This window comes from Mustela nivalis, assembly GCF_964662115.1.
Source record: "Mustela nivalis genome assembly, chromosome: X".
NCBI lineage: Eukaryota > Metazoa > Chordata > Mammalia > Carnivora > Mustelidae > Mustela > Mustela nivalis.
In genome coordinates this window covers 87,285,184-87,293,822 of record NC_139040.1, presented here as the reverse complement: position 1 = coordinate 87,293,822, position 8,639 = coordinate 87,285,184, and the positions used below count along the sequence as shown (strand labels likewise).

The 8,639-nt window shown below is 41.6% G+C and overlaps 1 pseudogene across 1 annotated transcript; it reads left to right on the top strand.

Annotated features, from left to right (window-relative positions):
• The first annotated feature begins 4,985 nt into the window (after positions 1-4,985).
• LOC309855521 (peptidyl-prolyl cis-trans isomerase A-like) lies at positions 4,986-5,541 on the top strand (annotated as a pseudogene). The gene is made up of 2 exons: positions 4,986-5,048; positions 5,116-5,541. The product of its transcript is annotated as a peptidyl-prolyl cis-trans isomerase A-like (transcript).
• Positions 5,542-8,639: the final 3,098 nt, after the last annotated feature.

Genomic DNA, 8,639 nt, shown 5'->3' with positions numbered 1-8,639 from the left:
CCTGATTCTGTGGATACCATTTCGAGCAACTCATTCTGGGGATATGAATTTAGGGTCTGAGAGATTGGAAATTAATTCTGGGGAATCAGTTTCATGATCAAAGTTGGGGAACCTTGGTCTAGAAGCTTACTTTAAAGGATTTAGTTCAATTTCTGAGTCTGGGGACAGTCTGGTAGAATCAGTCTTCAGATTCTCATTCTTGGTTTTCCATTCATAAAAAGTTCAGTCTGGGGGGTGCTCAAACTAGGGAATCATTCTTGTATTTCAATATGAGAATTCAGTCTGGGATCCTGATTTTTTATATTCTACCTCTGGGTTCAGTCCAGGATGTGTCTAAGCCTCTTGAATTGCCAGTCTGGTGCTTCATTCTGGATCTTGGGTTTGTAAGCCCAGCTTTTGGAGGCTCAATCTAAGAGAACTAGCTCAATTTGGGGGATCAGCCTTTACTCATCACTTTTAGGATTCAGTGTGGGGCCCTTAGTCTGAATTGACAAGGACCCCCTCTCTCTGCATGCCTATCTGGAGATCCATTTTTGATATATGTCTTAGGAGCTCTAACATTGGGAGCTCAGTCTGGGGGCTTGTGGGGAGCTTCTTCAGGGGAGTCAGTTAAATGAATAATCTAGGAACTCATTCTGGGGCAGTTAGACAGGGGCTCAGTCTTGGAAGTTAATTCTGCAAGCATAAACCTAAAGTTTTGAGAGTGGGAGTTCAATCTGGTAGCCTCTGGAGTTCCACCTGGACTGCTCCCTCTCCCATAGAAGTCTGAGGACTCAAACTGGGATATTTGTTTGAGGCTGAGACCTTATTAGCTCATCTGGGAACACCGTGGCTCCTGATCTCATTCTGTAGGCTCATTCTAAAAATGGAAGCTCAGTCTGGAGCAATTAACCACATAGTCTCATGCCCAGGAGCTTGTGTTAGTCTTGAGAAGCAAACACCAAGATGGGATTAAGTGAGCAAGATTTTATCAGGGGAAATGCCCATGACAGAAAATGGGGTAGTTGCCATTGAAGGCTGAGAGCCATCAGAACACAATGTAGTTTGGCCCATAAAAGGAGAGAAGGGGGGAAGATTGAACAGAAGTGTTCTAGACAGCTGTGCAGTACAAGGAAGTTTTGGCAAGGCTGTCTGGGATTCCTGACCCAAAGTCATCAAAGTATCTCTGCCATACTCAAGCTAGGAATAGCTTGTGGGAAGCATGGTCTTTGCAGAAATGTAGGGATGGATTTCGGAACACAGCAGCTGGGGCACTTGATTACTTATGCTCCCTAAAGTCTAAAAAGTCTATGAGAGGGATTCCTGGGTGGCTTGGTTGGTTGGTTGGGCATCTGCCTTCGACTTGGATCATGATCCTGGAGTCCTGGGATCGAGCCCTGCACTGGGCTCCATGCTCAGCAGGGAGTCTGCTTCTCCTTCTCCTGCTGCCTCTCCCCCTGCTTATGCTCTCTCCTTCTATTTCTGTCTCTCTCAAATAAATAAATAAAATCTGTTTGAAACAAAAGAATTTTTAAAAATAAAAATAAAATAAAATAAAAAGTCTATGAGATGCTTTCTCATGGCTACCACTGGATATGTACTGGTGGTTCTCTCTGGGGATTCCCTCTAGGGCTCATTCTGGGCATGTTATTTGGGAGCTCAGACTTAGGTTTTCATTCTGGAGGAACTTGTTTCAGAACATGAGCTCACTTTATACTTTCAGTGAGGAGATGTATCTGTGGCCTCAGCATGTGAGGGATCCTTCTGGGAACTCAGGCTTGGACCTCCTCCAGATATCATCCCTATCCTCCTTCAAGTAGCTAAATTTAGGGTCTCAATCCCATACCTCTGCCTAGAAGTTCATTATGGGGACATGACATTGAGGGTTTAAACACTGAGAGTTAACTCTTGAAACACCTAAGGATTTGATATGGAAGACTGATTTTTGATCTAAGATATGACCGAGCCTCTCACCAAGTGATTGCCAGGCTCAAGGCTCAGTGTGGGTGGCTGAGTCTGGCCGCTTTGGGACAATCAGATTTTGGGAGTTCAGTCCAGAATATTTTATACTGAGGAGCCAAGCCTAGGGGATCTCAATATGGTAACCTCACCTGTGATCTCTGTGTGGTGGGCTCTGTCTTGGAATTCCAGGCTGGGTTCTAGTCTGAAAATTTCCATCTGGAAGAACCTGCTGCATTTAAACACTAGCAGTTCAGTTTGGCAACTCAATCTGTGTTGTAATCTTGGATCTTAGTCTCAGGTCTCATGTTGGGAATTGAGGTTAGGCTTAGGTTTTGGAAGTTCAGTCTTTTTTTTTTTTTTTTTTTTAAAGATTTTATTTATTTATTTGACAGAGAGAAATCACAAGTAGATGGAGAGGCAGGCAGAGAGAAAGAGAGGGAAGCAGGCTCTCTGCTGAGCAGAGAGCCCGATGCGGGACTCGATCCCAGGACTCTGAGATCATGACCTGAGCCGAAGGCAGCGGTTTAACCCACTGAGCCACCCAGGCGCCCTGGAAGTTCAGTCTTTACCATGTTAATCTGGTCCTCTTCATCTAGGCTTAATCTAGTCTGAAATTTTTGCTCTAGAATAGGGTCTAGAGTAGGAGTAGAGTAAGTGTCATGCATAGAATTTAAGTGTGGATTTAGATGTGAAAAAATACATCTTATTTGCTAACCTCCAATGAAATTAGGCATTTCTTTGTTTCTTTTTTAAATTTTTATTTATTTTTTAAATTTCTTTTCAGTGTTCCAGAATTCATTGTTTATACACCACACCCAGTGCTCCAAGCAATATGTTCCCTCCACAATACCCATTACCAGGCTCACCCAACCTCCCACCCTTATCCCCTCCAAAACCCTCAGTTAGTTCCTCAGAGTCCACAGTCTCTCATGGTTCATCACCCCTCTCCAATTTTCCCCAACTCCCTTCTCCTCTCCATCTCCCCATGTCTTCCGTGTTATTCTTTATGCTCCACAAATAAGCAAAACCATAGGATAATTGACTCTCTCTGCTTGACTTATTTCACTCAGCATAATATCTTCTAGTCCTGTTCATGTGGATACAAAAGTTGGGTATTCATCCTTTCTGATGGAGGCATAATACTCCATAGTGTATATGGACCACATCTTCCTATCCATTCGTCCGTTGAAGGGCCTCTTGCTTCTTTCCATAGTTTGGCGACCGTGGCCATTGCTGCTATATACATTGGGGTACAGATGGCCCTTCTTTTCACTACATCTGTATCTTTGGGGTCAGTACCCAATAGTGCAATTGCAAGGTCATAGGGAAGCTCTATTTTTAATTTCTTGAGGAATCTCCACACTGTTTTCCAAAGAGGCTGCACCAACTTGCATTCCCACCAACAGTGGAAGAGGGTTCCCCTTTCTCCACATCCCCTCCAAGACATGTTATTTCCTGTCTTGTTAATTTTGGCCATTTTAACTGGTGTAAGGTGGTATCTCAATGTGGTTTTAATTTCCCTGAGGGCTAGTGATGATGAACATTTTTTCATGTGTCTGTTATAGGCATTTCTTTCAATAATAAATGTAGGTAACCAACCACAGTAGTATTAGCAATAATATTAAATTTGTCGCCAACACACAGATATTTTTCATAGCAGGTCTTTTTAAAAGAAAGATTTATTTTATAAAGGGGAAGGGGCAGAGGGAAAGGGAGAGAGAATCTTGAGCAGACTCCCTGCTCAGTATGGAGCTCAGGCTTGATTTCACAACCCTGAGATTATGACCTGAGTAAAACTAAGATCAGATGCTTAACTGACTGTACTACCCAGGCAGCCCTCATAACAGATCTCTTAAAATGTTATTTACAGTCGGGCACCTGGGTGGCTCAGTTGTTAAACACTTGTCTTCGGCTTGGGTCATGATCCTCGGGTCCTAGGATTGAGCCCTGCTTCAGGATCCCCGTTCAGCAGGAAGCCTGCTTCTCCCTCTCCCGCTTCTCCTGCTTGTGTTTCCTCTCTTGCTGCCTCTCCCTGTCAAATAAATAAATAAAATCTTTTTAAAAGATGTGCTCTCCTTAATACCTACCACCGGGCTCACTGATCCCACCACTCCTCTCCCCTCTAAAAGCCTCAGTTTGATTCCTGGAGTCCATAGGCTCTTATGGTTTGTCTCCCCCTCTGATACACCTCCTTTCATTTTCCCCTTCCTTCTCCTAAGGTCCTCTATGTTACTCCTTATGTTCCACAAATAAATGAAGCCATATGATACTTGTCTTTCTCTGTTTGACTTATTTCACTTATAACTATATTTTAATATAATTGGTTTCCTTTGTAATGTAAATTTTATCTTATGCATTTAAAAACATTAATCTGGGAAGGGACATATTGGCTTCAACAGATTGCCAGATGGATTCAAGGCACAGAAAAGAGGAAGTCTGTCACTTAGTATACTTAACCTTGGACTTCAGTCTCAAGGCTAAATCTCAGGATTCATTCAGAGGTCTTGGTTTGTTGGAGCCCAGAATGGAGTCCCAAGCGTGGGTATTTCTAGAAGATCTACTGTGATATTGTGATTTATAATAAAAATATGTATTTGAGGGGCACCTGGGTGGCTCAGTGGGTTAAAGCCTCTGCCTTCAGCTCAGGTCATGATCTCAGGGTCCTGAGATCAAGCCCTGCATCAGGCTCTCTGCTCAGCGGGGAGCCTGCTTTCCCCTCTCTCTCTGCTTGCCTCTCTGCCTACTTGTGATCTCCGTCTGTCAAATAAATAAATAAAATATTAAATATATATATTAAAATATGTATTTGGCCTTTGAACCCTTTCCTGGCACAGAGCTCCTAAAATCTTTGTAATTTCCTAAGTGATGAGAATGGCAAAAGGTATTTATGGCTATGTTGCCTGTAGAGCCACCCTGTGATTATAAGTTTGGAAGTTTCAGTTTCACCCCTCAACCTCCTGGGAGCGGGGAGGGGCTGGAGGTTGAATTCAATTACCAATGGCATTGCAGGCACCACTGCCCTGGAACTTCCCATGTCACCAGTCATGGTCAACCCCACCATGCACATTGCTGTGGGTGGTGAGCCCTTGGGTCACATCTCCTTTGAGGTAAGGGACCTGGAAACCGAGAAGTGACTACTCATCTGATTCACAAATCTATTTTAACTGATTGGAGCTGTTTGCAGGCTAAGTTCCAAAGACAGCAGAAAACTTTCATGCTCTGAGTACTGGGGAGAAAGGATTTGGTTATAGAGACTCCTGATTTCACAGGATTATTCTGGGATTTCTGTGCCAGGGTGGTGACTTCACATGCAATAATGGCACCGGTGGCAAGTCCATCTATGGGGAGAAATTTGATGATGAGAGTTTTATCCTGTAGCACACAGGTCCTGGCATCTTGTCCGTGGCAAATGTTGGACCCAACATGAAGAGTTGCCAGTTTTTCATCTGCACTGCCAACATTGAGTGATTGGATGGCAAGCATATGGTCTTTGAAAAGGTGAAAGAAGGTGTGAATCTTGTGGAAGCCATTGAGTACTTTGGGACCATGAATGGCAAAACCAGCAAGAAGATCACCATTGCTGACTGTGGACAAATCTAATAAATTTGACTTGTGTTTTCTTTCAACTGCCAGATACTTCCTTCTGTAGCTTAGAGAGCACCCCTTCACCTCCAGCTGCTTGAAATATCCTATAATCTTTGTGCTTTTGTTGCAGTTCTGTGGGTTCTATATTTTCCTTACTCTAAGTCTAGCTGGATTGTAGGGTGAAGTTTATGATTATGAAATAAAGACTAAACGACCACCAACAAATCACTAATGTCCAAAGATTCAATCAATCATGCCTGTGTAATGAAGCCTCCATAAAAACCCTGTCAGAGAGCTTCTGGGTTAATGATCACAGGGAGATTCAGAGAGAGCATGAAAGCTCCTTGCTCCTTCCACACACCTTGCACTACGCATCTCTTCCATCTAGCTGTTCCTGAGTTATATCCTTTGGTAATAAACCAATAATCTAAACTTCAATTTGTTTATCTATCTATCTACACCCAATGTGGTGCTCCAACTCAGGACCCCAAGATCAAGAGTCACATGCTCTTCTGACTGAGCCAGCCAGGCAACCCTAAACTGATGATCTAGTAAGTAAAATGTTTCTCTGAGTTCTGTGAGCCCCTGTAGCAAATTAATTGAACCAGAGGATGGGGTTTTTGCCACTTGGCAAAATTCCGCTCAAACTTTTAAGAATCAGCTCAAAGCGTCATCTCTGAGCGCCTGCCACAAGCCCCCAGGCTGGGTTAGGGGCTCCCTCTGCTGGATTCTCATGAGCCCCTGTGCTCCCTTCTCCTCTAACATTGCACAGAGATGGATTTATTATAGAACAATAAAGCTAAGCCTCAGCACCCCATACTTACACATGCCACTTCCAAGTCCCTGATTATTGAGCGCAGTCAATTTGAAGAGCATTTACAATTTGTCATTGCACAAGAACAGTTAAAATACCTTGAAATTTTATAGCTCACATGTAAAAAAAAAAAAGAGAGGTTTCCCCAAATTTGACAGCAATCTTAAAATTTACCTCACTAATAACAAATTGTGAAGTCGACACTTTTCTAAACTACCAATAAAAATTTTTATCAACTGAATGACATTGAATTCAATTGAATTCTTTGTAGTCTTTCTAGAAAATGTTGTAAAGTAATTGTCATATTTATTTAGAGGAGGGTATCAAGGAGCTTGTAACCAAAAGAAAAATTAGTGGGGAGACGAGTCAAACAATTGATAAAAATATTTTATTTTGGGGAGTTTGAGAATGTTTATGGTATTTGTCAGTTTTTAAAAAGTTTTGTAATTTGTAACATTTGTGATTTCTTTTATAAATCTGAAGCAATACCTTCATACCTAATTTGTACCATTTCTCTTAAAGAGAGTTTGCAGAATTCTATCTGCTTCAGGTCATTTAACACTTAGATTAATCCAGAGCACTGATAATTCTCTAGGGTCCTTGGCCAGTCTTGCATGATGGACTGTAAATTCCTTAAGCATTTGATCAAACCCTACGCATGACACAGCAATATTCAGCAGGGGCCCAGGCACAGAAGTGACAGTATTGTTTGTTAACATGGTCTAGTCCAAAGTTTGCAATCCTTTCTGTGAGAGGGAATCACCTATGCTATTTTTCTAAGAACAGCTTTATTGAGATATTATTTATATGCCATAAATTTCACCCATTTAAAGTATAAAATTCAATGGTTTTTAGTATATTTACGGGATTGTGCAACTGTATTAGTTTTCTAGGGCTACCATAACGAAATACCAGACTGGTGGCTTTGACAACAAAAATTTATTTTCTCGAAATTCTAGAACTTCAAGATCAAGTTGTCAGCAGGTTTGGTTTCTTCTGAGGCCTTTCTCTTTGGCTTGCAGATATTTACCTTCTGCGTACATAGCCATTTCTCTGTGCATCTTATGTCTCTCTCTATGCCCTAATATCTTTTTCTTACAATGAAACCAATTGTATTGGATTAGCGTGTACCGCTAGGGCCTTCTTTTACCTTATTTACCTCTTTAGAGGCTCTGTTTCTAAATATAGTCACATTTTGAGGTATTGGGTCTTAGCACTTCAACATATGAATGGAAGGGATGGCACACAACTCAGCCCCAACAGCAACCATCACACATCTAATTTTAGAACATCTTCATCTCCCCCCAAAGAAACCCCATTTCCCCCCTCCCCAAAGCCTGGGCAACCATTAACCTATTCTCTATTTCTGTAAATTTGCCTATTCTGTACATTTCATACTATTTTTTTTTTTAACTTGACAGAGAGAGAGATAGCGAGAGCAGAAACAAGCAGGAGGAGTGGGAGAAGCAGGCTCCGCACGGAGCAGGGAGCCCAATGCTGAGCTCAATCCCAGGACCCTGGGATCATAACCTGAGCCAAGGCAGATGCTTAACAGCTGAGCCACCCAGGCACCCCTGTACATTTCATATTAAATGGTATTATATGATATGTAGTCTTTTTTGGCTAGTTGGTAGTGATGTCACCTCTTTCATTCCTGATTTCAGTAATTTGAGTCTTCTTTTTTACTTAGTCAACCTAGCTAAAAATTTGTCAATTTTGTTGATCTTTTCAAATAATCAACTTTTGTTTCATGATTTTCTCTATTGCTTTTGTTTTCTATTCCAGGTATTTTCTGTTCTGTCTTTATTATTTCCTTCCTTCTGCTTGCTTTTGGATTACTTTGTTCTTCTTTTTCCAGTTTCCTAAGGTGAAAGGTTAGGTTATGGATTTGACATCTTTCTTCTTTTTTAATATAGGTGCTTATAGCTATAAAACTCATTTTTTTAAAGATTTTATTTATTTATTTGACAGAGCTCACAAGTAGGCAGAGAGGCAGGCAGGGGTGGTGGGAGGGGGAAGCAGTCTCCCTGTTGAGCAGAAGCCAGCGGATGTGGGGCTCCATCTCCGGTCCCTGAGACCATGACCTGAGTGGAAGGCAGAGGCTTAACCCGCTGAGCCACCCAGTTGCTCTAAAATTAATTTTAAGCATTGTTTTAGCTTAAATATTGGTGTGCTGTGCTTTCATTTTCATTCATTTCAGTTTGTTTCCCAGTTTCCTTCATGATTTTTTCATTGACTCATTTTTTATTTAGAAAGGTGTTAATTTCCACATATTAGTGAATTTTACAACTTTGTTATT